This window comes from Platalea leucorodia, assembly GCF_965183815.1.
Source record: "Platalea leucorodia genome assembly, chromosome: 1".
NCBI lineage: Eukaryota > Metazoa > Chordata > Aves > Pelecaniformes > Threskiornithidae > Platalea > Platalea leucorodia.
This window is the reverse complement of record NC_138823.1, coordinates 93,608,120-93,623,524: the sequence shown is the minus strand read 5'-3', so window position 1 is coordinate 93,623,524 and position 15,405 is coordinate 93,608,120. Positions and strand designations below refer to the sequence as shown.

General features: G+C 45.1%; 1 protein-coding gene across 3 annotated transcripts in view; it reads left to right on the top strand.

Moving 5' to 3' along the window:
- The window catches only part of SLC22A23 (solute carrier family 22 member 23), a 114,942-nt gene that overhangs the window by 66,779 nt on the left and 32,758 nt on the right, over nt 1–15,405 (top strand). The gene's annotated exons all lie outside the window — the stretch shown is intronic.

Below are 15,405 nucleotides of genomic sequence, written 5' to 3'. Positions count from 1 at the left end.
TGAAACGGTGATTGTAGAGGCTGGGGTTTTTTGATGTTTAGAGTTATTGCAGCGTCGTAGGACAATGCAGCACCACATAACTCCTTGCAAGCATGTTCCCTCTGAGGCTCTGGCAGGCTGGGTGCTGAGCAGCAGATGCCCGGCACCTTGCCCACCTGCGAGTCGGTCAGGGTGTTGGGTCACCCAGCGTGAACGCCCGGTGTTTCCTCTCCTTTGGGCGAGAGTTGGAAAGGAAGCGGGTTTATTTAGATAAGGGGTTTTTTTTGTTTACTTCTGTCTATTCTTACTCTTGGTAGCAATGGTATTCCTCCTTCCATGGCTAAATTACAAATGCGAGGAAATGGCTGAACTGAATTGCTGTTTATCGGGTGATTTTGTAGAATTTCCATCTTTTATATAGGAAGATCTGTTAAAAGAAGGAAACAGAGACAATAACAGAAGCTCCTGTTCTTAGAAACCTGCACATAAACTTGCCCCAGGGTGAGGCTGGTGTTCTGTGGTGAGGCCAGCAGTGCTGCAGGAGGGCACTTGCGGGTGCAAGCCGCTTTCTTGCCCATGGCGAGCGTGTCCACCCATCGCTCAGGAGCCACCCAGAGCAGTCCCAGCGCTTGGTGGCTCCTGTCTGAATTCAGAGTTTTCCAGGATTTCCAGCTCTACCCCTTTTTTAGATGAGAAAACAGTGATTAAACCTTCCCTATGTCTGGAAGCGTCGTGCAAACAGGCAGGGATGCGTAGGGAGACTTGCTTGCTGTCCGGCTCCCGACAGCCTCATGCAGGGCCTTTCTCCGGGGGTCCGGCCGCTCCCAGGTGGGGAGCATGGGCAGGGCTCAGCGGAGCTGTGGTCACCCCAGGACAGGCTCTCCAGGTGCCCTCTGTCTTGTGGGCATAATTTCTTTTGCTCAAATCTCATCGTTCAGAAGTTCCTCCAGTCCCTCAGTCAAACCTGAAGCAGACAAAGACCTTTTCCTTTTATGACTGCACTTTGAACAGTGAAAACTAAAAAGAAAAATAATAAGGCTGGTTTTGTTACTCTAGTTCCTAAATTGCATAATATACCTATTCATCTTAGATACATGATAGAAGCTTTTTGATTTGTAACTTATAAATTATTTTATTTTATTTTTTAGGACCTGTAGTTCTGAACAGTTTTGCTCCTTATTTTTATCACACTCTTGTGTTACTCCTCCTCACTTATTTATTTTTGCCCTTGGCTCGGAATTCCAGATGCATCCCAATTATATAGCCCTCTGAGCTTTATCCTTCATTGAGCAAACGTCAGAGTTCAGTATAATAAATATGAGTGTTCTTTGGCAGCTCTCTCTGCATGTCTTTCATAGCTGAAGGGTTTACAGCACTTCCAAATGTCTTTAATTTTGTTTTCTTCAAATTTTGATTAGAAACATCACTCAGCAAGACAGAGGAGCGGTTTTCTCTGCTTCTGTAAACATATATAAATGTAAGTGGACTTTTTTTTTTTTCCAAATTATGCCTGCACTTTTTTTCGGTAAGAACAGATCTTACAGATGTAGTTATTCTTAGTTCCCATGTAAACCAGAATGCCTTTTGGATATAGCTCTTTAATTGGTAACTTGGTAAAATCTGGATGTTAGGTACAAGGCGGTTTTCCTAATTGGACTGTGCAACTTAAAAGAGACACTTGAAGCCAGGAATCTGTTCCTTCCTGTTCCCGCAAGTTTTTGAGACAACAGCTTGTAGGTTTGTGGTGTGAATGGTCTGGGGAAGGGCTTTGCCCTCTTCCCTGGGGATGCTCTCCCCCTGAGCCACGTGCCTGCAGTATGTGCCTGGTCCTGCTCTGGAGTCGGGGAGCGCGTGTCATCTTCTGTCGGATGCGTGGTTACCTGGGTTGGGAGACAGTCAAGTCCTTAAGATGTTTCTGTGGTGCTCGTGGCGGGGGGACGTGTACCTGCGGTGCGCTCAGGTTTGCTGCATGCCAGCGGGTACAAGGACTTGCCCTGGGGAGGTGCTGGTGTCCAAGCCCTGGGTGGGGGAGCCAAGAACCCCTTGTCACACCAGGAAAGGCAGGATCAGCCACAGAGCCTTTTTTCTCCCATCATCCAACGTTTTTCTCATGGATGGAAATCGTTGTCTAGTTTACTATGTTCTTTTAAGTAGTTGGATACGGTTGCAAAGCAAATTGGTGTTCGAACTGAAAACTGAGCTCAGCTCTTATACTTTTCCAATTCAGCCCTTTCTTTCTTATCTCCTCACCAGCTCTGCAAGAAGACCCAAAGGAAAATTTGGAAACCATAACTGTATTATTTCTGTTGGGTCGAGCAACAGAGTGATTTCATAGCTCAGTATGGGAAGGAAATCTGATATGATGAGCTGGGGACAACTGGCCTATAGTTTGGTTGTCCCCCCCCTCTACGGCCACCATCTCCTTTCTGCCACGCTTCCTCCCTCTCCCACCCCCTACACATGTCTCTGTTGCTACAAAAGGGAAGTAAATATAGGAGATTCTTCTGATGCACCTGAAGCTGCTCCCTGAGCAGGGGAAATCTAATGCCACGTGCCTTGCTCCTCTGACGTTGCATGCATAGGAAGCACCACATAAAAGTCATGTTGTTATTTATGTACTATAAGCAATTTAAGTATTGCTGCACAAACAAAAATATTATTATCTTAATGGAGAAACTGCTTTCTGAGTGAATTTATCTTCAAAGTAGCAGAACTTACTGGAGAGACAACGTCCCCAAAATCCTCTGACCTTAAGAGCACAGCTTAGCCCTACCCAGGCAAGGTGAAATCTACACCAGGCTCTGCCAGCTGGTCTCTTAGGCAGTATTACCTCTACCCATAGGTCTTGTCTTTGACTTTGCACCATCACAGGTACAGTGAGGCACCACTCAATAGGAACTGCCATTTGAAACGTAGAGAATCACACAGAAAAATACTTAGGAATTGGTAGGAAAGGTTAGCAGTCATTCGTCTGCCAGGGGCACGTATACCTCTTCACAATTTTAGCTGTAGTTGTGAAGAGTACAAAGTTTACTAATGTTGTAATCAGAACAAGTTAATTCCCCTTCTGTGAACTGCAACAGGATTCTTTCCAAGGAGCTCGGTTTCCTTTTAATGTTGTGTTATTAATTAGCTCAGCGATTCGTTCTGGTTTTATTTGGAACAAATCAGTGAGTGTTGCCATCTTTGAACTCTTCTGTAAGTGACAGGAGTTTTCTTGAAAGAGGTCTTTCACTGGAGAAAAGCGAGCATCCTCCGTGGGAGGATGGCTTCTGCTTGGCGAGATCAGTGTATTCCCAGCCTACTTGCCAGCCTCCACGGAAGGAGGATATTAAGAAATGTGATCTTTCTCTTTTTCAAAGTTATTGCAAAGCGGTAGGAGGCTTTCCATCCATTCAGCAGAAATATTTAGCTCTTACCACAGTTTTATCAGGATATATTAGTATGTTACCCTTGTAAAGCTATATATTCTTCTTGTCTGGGAGACACTCTTGAACAAACTCACCCATTTTTCAGGGATGATCCTGAGAATACTTCAAATCCCAGTCAGTGTTTTTAGGTGGTCTGGTTTGGTATTGCATGGACATCCTTAGCACAGCAATTTCCATGGAAATATGAGGTGCTGGAGGCCTTATAATGCCAGTTGCCCTTGTATTGTTCTTCACTGTCAAGTCAGGTTTTACCAATTCAAGAAATTCTGGTGCTTCAGGGGAAAAACTTTTCACAGATGGTATTTGTAAAGATATCAAGGAAGAAATTTAAGGAATGTTTAAGCTTTGGCAATTATGAGATTATTTTAATTATGTATGTGACAGCAGCACATGAGGGACATTCCACTGCTCTCACCTCTCTGTGCACAACTATAGGTGCTGCCCTTCTTAGTTAACCTTGGCTTGAAATAGAGATGTGCTTGAAGAGGGCTGGAAAGGGAATGCTCTTTCCCCAACAAGTTTTCTGCACTCTCATTGAACTCATTGAATTATGTTGTTTGCCGCAGAACTGCCCCGCAAACCAGCCACAAGCAGACCCCACCATACAGAGCACTCCTCGTGCTCAGAGTGGTGGAAGGTGTCCTATACAGCATACAGTTCATGTATTTAATATAAAGAATAAAAGCCTGTAGTTAAAAACTTAAGACTTCATTTTGAATGAAAATTGCGATAACTTTAATAGCTTCAGGAAGCAGGTTTTTTCCCAAGGTTGGATGTCATATCTTTTTCACTTTAAAACCAGTTGACCAAAAGGAAATCTTCACTGGTCTTTCCTTTTCCCCCTAGAATATATATATATATTTTTTTTTTTTTTTTCCCCTCCCTTATGGGAATGTTACTTGGAAAATAAAAGCTCTTTGGGAAATGGAAGAGGAAAAACAATACCTGTGCTACTTCTAACTGTGCATTGGCTGCTTTTGTATCAAAAGGAGTTTTCTCACCACCTATATACTACCACAGCTTCATTTTTTCTTTTTGTATTGTCATAGGTTTAAAATTAGAGAAGACTCCACCAGGGGCCTTCCTGCTTGTGCCGATTCTGGTGCAATGGTTGCGCGCACTGGTCGGCGCGGTCCTCGCTCGGCGCGTGGGCCTTCCCCTTCTGTCTGCCTGCCTTTGCCTTCCCCAGACCCGTGTCAGGTTTGACGCTGAATCCCGGAGACAGAGGACTATTAATGCGAAAGTCACACTGTTAGTTTGAGCAGCACTTCCTTCTCCAGTGAAAGCACCCAAAATATAACGGCTTATTGGCTCTGAATCTCCCAAGCTCCACTTTCGTAGTGTTCGTGAAACATCTATCTAGAGTGCCGGGCGTAAATCTTTAAAAACAAGGATACCCCGGGGGCCAAATGTGTGACAGCCTTTCACAAGCATGCCACTAATTGCTTTTGATTAAGTTGCCCGCATATCTGCTGGTCCTTGGCTCATGCTTTCAGCCGGTGCTGTGGTATTGCAGGCTCTCCCTGACACTGGTGCGTCAGGTCCTCTGACACGGCACCGGATTCTTCAGAGCATCACCCAGATTTCCACTGATTGCTTTTGACATCAGAGGGGGGTCAGGGAAGGAAAAGGGACTAGGGGCTCTTGCCTTTACAATTATATACACATATATATACACACACAGATCCATGCATGTGTGTGTGTTTATACGTATATGCGTGTATGGGTTTACAACTGTATTTATGAGAGTTTAATAACCACCCACCCAAATGTTTGCTTAGACTCTGTGTATGTAAACATTTGGAGGGCTTGTTACTAAGTTTACACAAGCTAAAGGAACAAGGTGCTTTCCTGGGGTTGTGCCTCTGGTGTGCAGTACTTCACACAAGCCACCCTTCTGTGGTCCAGGGGAGGGTGTGCAGGGCAGGTGGTGCTTTATTAAGACCTAAGGAGCACCAAGAACATTTCTTGGCCATTCATTTAAAGATTTTCTCCGTGCTTGTCTTTTCTGCTTGGTAAGCTAAGCTGTGAACAGCTCGAGGCTCCCGTGTCAAATTCTTGCTAGCAATATGCAGTTCTGCTGGGAATATGCTCAAATCTGGGGCTTGGTGCATTTATTCACTCGTCCAACAGCATGACAGTAATGGTGGAAAGCTCCTGCCTGCAGAAGCGTCTCATGTGGGATCAGTGCTTGGGGAGAGAGGGGCTGCCTCTCGCTACCCTGCTGCCTTAGAGAGCTGGAAAATGTTTAATAAACCTGAAACAAGGTGTTAGGCTGTTGTTTCTTTGTTCTTGTCTATTTGAGGACCATCATCCGTCTGGAGGTTGCAAACTGATATTTAGAAATATCTGCTGTTAGGATATTATTTGCCACTTGGTTAATTAAGAGGTTGCAGTACAGATTTGCAGCTATTGAATGTCTTCTCTGTTCTTATTTTAAGTGGCTACAATATTGTTAAAAATTCACTAACAAATACAGATGCAGAACCCTTTCATCTGAAGCATCAAAGAAAATGAGCTCCTCTGACACCTCTCACACCGGTTTTTGTTTCAGCTGCTCTCATTCATTCCTGTCAAAAAGATGCCAGTTGTGATTTAGATCCTGCCAGGAGCAAAGGGGCCAGCTGTTGTTCGATGTGCAAAATATTCCTGTGATCGGCTGTGCATTTCCTTTAGAGCAAGCCACCTTTTTGGAACAAGGAAGAATCTGAGAGATTTCTATGCAATCTTAGTTTTGTGCAAAAATAAACAAATATTGACATGGATTTGGAGAGTCTGTTAATGCGGAATTAGGAAGTTATAGACCGGAGTTGGGAGACAATTGTTTTTTATAAATAATAGTTAACATATATGAGGACACATCTCATGGCAAAGCTTTTTTAATCACTGCTGCTGCAATCACATTTAAATTAAGTCATCTTTATTCTGAAATTAGCGTGTTCTGTATCTACCAGTTGCTTACATTCTTTGTCACTGCTGTTTAGTCTTCCAGGGCTATCCTCCTGGTTTTGTTTCATAATGCCATTATTCACGTACAGGAACTGTCATCAAAAATCAGTGTTGGCTGGGAGCTGCTGCATGGCAGCAGCAGAGATGCTGCTGCGTTCCTCTGGAAGTAGGATAGATGGCAACTGCAGTATCGCAAATGTGATTTAACATTTCTTTGTTTTTATTACTTCGTGAATAGCAGGCAGCGTGCTATGTTAAAGGCTTCTTACGCAGTCAGCCATCTGTTTTGTAAGATGATGTTTGTCTTGTGCAATGTAAAACTCAGCAAATACAGATACTATGAGATGAACAGAGGAATGATGCATGCTCCCTTCGCTCCCTTCTCTGCCGCTGGTGCTCCCTGGGAGCCAGCTTGGATCCAGAGCGGGATCGCAGGCATCGCTGCGTCCCACGCGGTGGCCAGGAAGCCACTGCTTGGGATCTCCTGTGCCTGGAGGAGCCGAGCTCGCCCTTGCCCTGCCCAGCTGCCTGCTGCGCGCAAGCCTGGCCCCGGGCAGGGGCTCTGCTGCATGTGCGTCCTGCCCGGGCGGTCCCCAGCTCCTGCGGCTGCATTCACGGGGGGTGAGTGAATGCCCTGCATCGAACCTGGGCTGGCTCCGTGTCTGTGGTCCAAACCCTCCACCTGTGGGTAGCTGCAGGCTGATTGCAGCTGGGAGGAGAGCTCCTCCTGAAATAGCCTGACATAGCTGAGCAATAACAACAGGCCTGAAATCGGTTACTTATTTGTGCCTTACAGGAGAGAGCCGGGCGTGTGGAAAGAAAGGGAAGGTTGCACCTTGTGTTTTGGTTGGATTTTGGATGAGAGGTGTAGCCGTGTTTACTTTTTTCATGCTATGCCTCTCTATGCACGTTGTAGTGTTCGCAGCAGCAGAGGCTTAGTGTATCTAAAAGGTATTTTGCCTAGCATCAGTTTTAGCACTATCCTGGTACTTGCATACAAGATGAATGTCTGATCTAGTTTTGTTAAGAAAGGTATCTATTCTGATTAGATATCTATCTGATAGCTCCATCCAGTAGACATGGGATACCTATCCTGGTCAGAAATGAAGAGTGGCACTGCGTGTCTGGTGCGGTGTCACGCTGGCTGCCTGCCCTGGAGCCAGCCTGATGGCTCCGTCACCTCAGGTTATCTCAGTGCACAGACGAACTGATTTGACACACATAAAAAGTGTTAATTAGATATAAATGGTAGGCTAGTGTATGTTTAAAAGAGCCCCCTGCCAAATCTCTGATGTGTAGAGAAGTACCTTTGAAGGAGCACTGTGTCACTTCATAGACGTATTTTAGAACAACGTTTGTCCTGCTGTGCTGTTGGGGGAAAATAATCCCATTTTTCTTACTTGGCCATTGGAGGTTCAGTCTATTACTGCTCTCTTTGCTCGGCAGTGGATTGGATTTCTCCAGAGAGGAAATTAGATTTTTCCTTTCCTTCCACTCTGTCTCTGTCCTGTGTTTACATCAATTGGCAGTTGTCTGTGCACTGCGGTGTGCGTGATAACCTGTCCTTCCACACACTGCTTCATTTGCTGTTCTCTCATAAACTGTATTTACACCTGGTGCTTCCTCCCTTACTTCTAGTGACAGCAAAGACGATCAGGGAAAAGTGTTCTGTCTCTAAACTCAGCCAGGAGCGAGTGCGGGCTTAACCTGGGCCGTTTCAGCCGGCGCTGAATCAGAAGTGCGCTAACTGGGCTGAGAAGTGTTTCGTAGCTCATGGGTAGGGCTTGCAGCTCTTAGAAATCTGTAGTAACGACCTAGAAATTTGGGTATATAAGCAGATATGCTGAATTTTATTTATTTACTTCTTCCCCTAGCAGCCAGCTGCAAACTTAAAGGCTTGTCTGGGAGTTATTAGTAGTTTTTGCTGCAATTTTATCTGGTCGGTGAGCCACAAGTGAGCCTTTGGGCCATGTTATTCTAGGAATATCCAGCGAGGTGATCTCTGTACAGCAGAGTGCTAATCCCGCGGAGAGTGTTGGAGGAAGAAGAGGTCCCTGAGGTTTGAGAGAGCTTGGTGGGAATTTGGAAATATGGCAGCAGCAGGGACGGGGTCGCCTCCCAGCAGTCTTCAAGATCGACATGACGGAGCTTGTCGTGCCAAAAGGCTCAGCTCGGGGAGCACTGCGGTGGTGGGACATGATGGAAGTGCTGAACAGCTTGGAAAACTAAGTGCTGTGGGATTTTTTTTCTTTCCTTTTGTGCTCTGTTGAAAAGCAGACTCCAAATGCAAAATCCTACCTTAGGGCCACAGCCTGTGCTGTTCTCTTGACTGAGCTGAGCGGCTGCTGGGGCTGAGAGGCAAACACAGCCCTGGGGCTTTAGGGTGCTACCACCACTGGGAATTTCTGGTGTCCTGCATTTTACACCTAAAACTGTGTTGCCTGAGCTTTCTTCTGCTCTTGTTCATCTGTGTCTGATTGTTTTCTTCCATTTTGGGGTAGGGGAACATCTTGAGGGGTCCTTAGAGGGAGGGAATTAAGAGTGATGGGTATATAGTAACATGGGGGAAACTGTCAAAAATTATGGGTTTGTTGTTTTGGTTTTTTTAATATAAAGTGAAACTGTGAATGTGAATCTAGAATCAGACTGTCTCCTCAGGGACTTTTTCAGTGGGAATGCAGTTGCTCAGACTTCAGGTGCTTTGTCCTGGCCATTTTCTCCAAGGGATACTCCTGTATAATTACAGTCTTGGTGGCTCACAGACTGAAACTGGGTGGGGAGAGAAAACTGCAAAGGCACAAAAACCAGTCAGCTTGTGGTTTCTGACAGAGCTAGCGCTTGGGCTGCAGTGCAGGAATTGCTTTGTGTTTTGGGATTGGAGATGGGGGAGTGAATGCTGGAGAGTTGTTCAGGCAGTGTGATTTGACCTCTTTTTCCTCTTGATATATTATTTGCAAATGACTTACAACTTTTTTTTTTTCTTTAAATAAAGGCATTTGCTGTTCATCCTTGTGCAAATATCCTATGAGAATAAATGTCAGACTTTGAAGACAAACAAGAAGGTTTCTGAAACCTGAAACAAATTATTTGTTACTAGTGCGCAAGTGTAAGAGAAAGGATGGGATGTGGCCCTTAGTCCTTTTGTGGCGATGACAGCTCACCCGGTGGGGTTTGGAGGAGGTGGGCTACGCAGGGCCATGCTCTGTGGCAACATGAGCTGGTGTTAACCTGGTGTTACTGCAGTCCTTCCTGGTCACCTGTCCATGTGTCCGTCTCCTCCAGACGGACAGCTGCTTCCACAGCTGCAGGCGGAGAAGGTGGGAGAGAGGAGCTGGCTGGAAAGTGGAGAGGGCAGCATTGCAGATGTCAGGCCAAGGCATACTTGAATAATTTTAACTCAATTTCCCGTTCTCTTTTCAGAAGAGGTTGCCTGAAAAATTGCTGTCAATGGTATCAGCCCAGGGCTTTTTCCATCCCAGTGCCAGGGAGAGGAGAAGCTGTTAGCAAAGGCTACTTGTGCTTTCCAATCTAAAATCGATGTGCCCCTTGTCACCAGTGCCAGTTGCATTTGCTGTGGGTAACTGGTTGTTTGACCTGTGGTTTTATCATTCCTTTCTCTGCTGATGCCCAGGGGCAGCGACCTCATGCACGAGGGAGCAGCTCTGCATGCGGTGGGGCTGAGCCCCCGTGGCATTGCAGAGGCTCCTTTTCTGTAAATCCCAGCCTTTTTGGTCAGCTGTCGGGGACAATTGATTTTGGTGTGGAATAATCTAGAGCTCTGTCGTCTTTTGCAAGCTATTTCTAGGTTTCTGAAAACTAAAAAAAGCAAAACCTTTCAGGACTAATGGCTCTCTGCAGACACTCCAAAGATGTGCGCGGGTCCAGGATGTGCCATACCTTATCCACCTACGGCCTGACTCCAGAAACGTCTTCCTTTCTGCTCCGCTCCCTGGGTTCTTCCAGGCACACCTATTTCCAGATGAAGCACATAAATGGCATGCACCAGTTCAAGTACCATATAATTGCAGTGAATTAATTCACTGTTTATACGCAGCTTCTTTTTGGCAAAACTGCAGGCACGCTTGCCAAAGGGCCTCCCAGCGCTTCGTGTGCTCTGTGGAATGGACTGCTTTCGCCTGTGAAGGCTTGTTCAGGCTTTCCCTTCTTTCTAACGAGAGTCCCAAAGGGCTACGCAGGCGGAACACAGCAGGAGTGAGGGAGAGAAAGCGAATCCTGTTTAAAGAAAAGTAATTTCAGTATTCTAAAACTTGCTTGGCAGATCTTACCCGATCTGTCTCCAGTGGTGTGCTGTGGGCTGGCTCCTATGAAATAACAATGAACTTCTCATTTTCAGTTGTTTGTTTGTTTTGATCTGTCAAGAAAATCTTACTCCAACCTTGTTGCTGTTGTCACATAGCTTGCAGTGTGGATCGAATGAGGACTTGCATGTGACAATGTTGTCTTCAGCCCATAGTTTTCCTGGTCCTAAAAACTACTTACTGTGCTTTTTAGACATGTTTGGAAAACGCTGCAGGTTTGAAACCTCTGTTGGACTCTGTAGTCACCTAAGGTGCAAGAGTGTACCCCGACAACCTGATTGTTAAAGCTAGGTGGTCAGAAAGCCTGACCAAGCTCAAAGCCCTGTAGGTCCATCAGCATCTGAGGCAGCTTTTCTCAGGCCAGCATCCGTCGTGAAACTCAACTCGTCTGAAACCCAAGGGCTGCCCCTGCTCTAGGAGGAGCACACCAGCAAGGGAAGCCAGCCCAGGACATCTCCAAGGCTGCCTGCAGAGGGAAGTGTTGGGGACAGAGCCCTCTTCAGCGGGGGCTTTTCCCTCAGCACGCACATAGAAGGTTTAACTAACACATCCTAGGGGTGCATGTGGCTCTCTTAGGGGTCAAGTAGGGCCATTGCTGCAATGCTAGGGGCAGGCAAAAAGGACAATGTATGAAGTAGCGGGGGCGCCACTCTGAAATCTGTCCTCTTAGTATACCAAAAATGTTGGTTTGAAAGTCCTTTTCTTGAGCTTGGCCTTTGTCACTAGGAACAGCCAATATAGCTGCTGTGTTTCCTATTCCCTTGGTTAATATTTGAAAATATTTCCCACGGGATTTCTGAATAACTCAGTGAGAGACTATATAGAAGGGCAAAGTTTCCCCCCCCCCCCCCCCAAGTCTCTAAGTAGGCAGACTTTATGCAACCACACTCATTCTCTCACGGATATCATTCATGCATTCTCTCACACCCATGCACTCACAATTACTAAGGCGTAAGTCCACGTGGTCTGGCCAGGGTCACTTGTGTGACACGGGACAAGAGGCCATGGCTGCTGCGTCCTCATCATCATCCTTGAGGTTGTTCTTGGCAGGCAACAAACCAGTTTGGGGTTGCTTTTCATACCCTTTAGGAATTGATGATGTTTACAATTTTTTGCTTCATTTTTTTTTCTCAGCCCTCATAATTCTCAGCCAAACTTAGTGAATTTCTGTTCTCTTCTTTTTTCTCATAGTCTTGATATTTTATGACTCCAATCCTGTTCTTCATCTTCATGATACCTTGTCTGTAGGTCAGGTTGTTCCTACTCCTTTTGTTACTGGAATGAAATGAAATCAGAGGTAGGGTGCAATCGGCACAATGGGCGTGTGCCATTCCTTTAACCTGCGCTCTGCCTATCCTTCTGGTGCCTGCGTGCTTGCTCTCACACATGCATACGCTCATACACGCACACAGACAGTTACTTTGCCTTTGTTCATCACCGGTTTTAATACTTCTGGTACAAATTGCTGCGTGCAGACTCATGGGGTAACGTATCGGCCCCAGCACTGTTCCTTCCATGCCAGAACGTGTCCCTGTGCATCCTGTGTGTTAGTAGTGGGGTTACTTTGAATGCATTAACCCCCCAAAATGCTTGAATCCCTTGTAAGAAGGGGGATAGTTCACACCAGCTCTCCCTGTGGCAGGTTTTCAGGGGTGTGAGGCTGGTGAACATTGGTTTGGTCACTTCTGTAGTGGAAGGACAAACAGGATAGGGCCTGAAAGGAGAATTTCTACACTCTATTTCTGTGTTTCCCAGCCAGAGGCATGTGCTGTGCAGTGAGCCTCGTCAATTCAGTGTCTTGTGTCTGTGATGCCTGTGGGGCCCGGGTCTGCACCACACGTGTGGTGAGGCGATTGCCTTCAGCCTGGGTTGTACTTACGGCATGTGTGGAACAGTTCTGCCACAGGGATTGACTGGGTCCCACTTCTGCGCTTGTGATGCCCACTGTTACTGGGTGTCTGCCGACAGTGGGAAAGTCTGTCCCACATGTCCTGGGCATGTTTGATTTTACTGCCCAAGTACTGCAGGACTGCTTTGTGTACAGTTTCAACTTGCCCATATGATCGCTTGCCTGGGACTTGCGGAAATTAGGCAACTGAGTTGGATCTACTGCTCTGACTGTGCTGCCTACAGTAGAAATACTAGGCAAGGAAGCAAAATGTTTTCCATGCCTGTCTCCTTGCCCACACAAAATGTTCCAAGTAGAGCAAACAGATGTATCCAGGAGTTTTTGGTATCGATGGTAATTGCTGTGATTTGTGTGTATGACAAAGGCTTACTTGATTCTCCATGCTCCACAAAGTAGTTGAGGTGGAAACCTCTTCACTGAGCAAGGGAGCTGAAGATTTCTTGCTGGATTTGCTGCGGGTGGATAAAGCTGATTTCTGCCTTGTAGTAATTTTGTGCAAGTTGGTAATTTGTCACGTGAACTGGGTAATAATTGTTGCGGCCGCAGAGACCTTGTGCCTGGGTGCATTGTGGCACCGGTGGGAGCATTAGCTGGGTGCAGGGTGCCTTTCCTAGGGCTGGAGCAGAGGTGCTACAGTGGGCGGCTTTGCTGGCAGAGGTGGGAAAAGGTTGACTGCTAAATGCTTGCTAAAAACTGCAGTGCTGAATCTTTTATCATATAAAATTGATGTGAGAGATGTTGGAAAGTCAGTAGGCTGTCCTAATATGTAGAACATTTCAACAGAGATGTGATATTTCATATACACGGAGCACCTGCTGATGTCACTTGAAAGTCACGCTCACCCAGCTACAGCAGGGATTATCTTTTTGTGTTCTCCAGCTTTTTTAGAGGAAAGGGCAAAAATTGATCATATGCGTGTGATAATCCAGAGAAGAAAATAGATGCTAAACAATCTCTGAAGTTATTTCCTTTCTATACAATGAATAACTGCTGCATATGGAGTTACGTACTATGCACCAGTGACTTAATAAAATATAATTTTATTATTTGGACGCTTCTTTCTGACTTCATATAAAAGTTGTTCTCCTCTTGGTTAATTTTTTTATCTGATACTAACCTAAGCAATGCAATTGAAATGCCAAAGCCTTACCTAGCTAATGCAGACTTCCCGTTTCTATAGCAACAAAACTCGTCCTTGTACTTAATGAAGGAATATTGGAGTGTGAGTAAGTGGGACTTTAAGGTTTAGAAAAACAAACAGAATGACTTTATATTTGAAGATTAGGGAAATAAAACGGAAGTGACCTCTTTGCATAGAATAAAAAAATCACCTAGGCTTGGGATACTTCATTAGTAAGAATGAAACCATATTAATATAATAAGGAGCTCTATGTTTTAATCTTGTTTTTCTAATGAAAATGTAAAAGGCTTTTATAGCAAGTAAGAGTCTTTGAGGGTTTTTTCCCCCCCCTTTCTTTTCCAAAGCTGCTGTGTTTGTGGTTAAGCTAATGAAAATTTGGGCCGCCTTGCAATGGATACATTTTCCTTCTGTACTGGCAAAAATCCATCGGTATTTTTTTGTTGTTGGCTGAAAAGAAAGGCGGGGGGAAAAAACAGTGTGTGGTGTTTAATCCTACATTTGGTCTGCAAGCTAGTTCCTGGTCAGCTAGTTTAAATCTGTGTTACAGTGATAAATGCTGAACAAGCTACAGATGAGTGAGTGAATGAAGGAGCAGCTGTCATCCCTTCCTATTGTCTTATGGCTTTTCAATTACAATTTTAACAACCGTTAAATTCTAATTTAAAACAACCGTAGGAAACATCCCAAGGAAAAGCAACAATGCTGACAGCAACATATCACTAATGTTTACAAGCTATGTTTCTGTATCAGCGTGCTGATAAGTACTACACAACATTTGTGGCAGGTTAATTGTGCTTAATTATTAATCTGTAGAAGTGAATGCGGGCAAATGGGAAATATGAAATAGGGGCTTCTATTGCAATCTCACTGGCAAAAAAAATGTTTGAATATATTTCCACAAGGCAGTCCAATTTTTCTGCTATTTCTTCTCTGATTTTTTTTTTTTTAAAGCTGTGATTCTGATAAATTCATCTTTATTTCTGAGGACTAAATAAAAGGTAGCCAGGGTTTAAGGAAGCTTTTATCTACTGAATGCACTTGTCAGAAGACATCTAAGACAGCCGATGATACCAGTGATGGCAGTAAATTGCCCCACAGCAAAAGGAAGGATGGAGGACAGGATAAGACAGATGGAAGGCTGGCTTGTTTGAAAGTTGATCAAGATTAGCTATTGCGAAAACAAAAAGCAAACCCAGAAATGACCCACTCAGCAAAATCCAGCTTGAAACTGGCTGAGTCGTAGCATATTAAACTGTGGGCAGGTGGCATCCCGTATGAGCTGGGCAGCTGTATCCTGCTGAGAGCTGCGCTCTCCTGCCTCCCAGCAAACTGACTGGAAAGGCACGCGGTGTCTCTGAGAAATGTGAAAAGGCTCGACCGAAAATCTTTGGATTGTATTTTAGCCTATGTTCCCTTCAAAAAACCAAACATCTTACAATTTGGTAAAATGCTTCCCTAGGCAGAGACTGAAGGAAAGCTGACGATGAGGATACAGCAGGTCTGCAGGAGATGCAATAGGTGTATGGAAGTTGCAATATTTGCCCCACAGCCAGCTGTTATTGGGCTTCTCTATTGCTGCTAGGGTATTTGAAGCCTAAATACAGGAGGAAACAAGATTTATCTGATTGTGCATAACTTTGGCCAACGGTCTAGAAGGACATTAACTCCCTGAAAGTT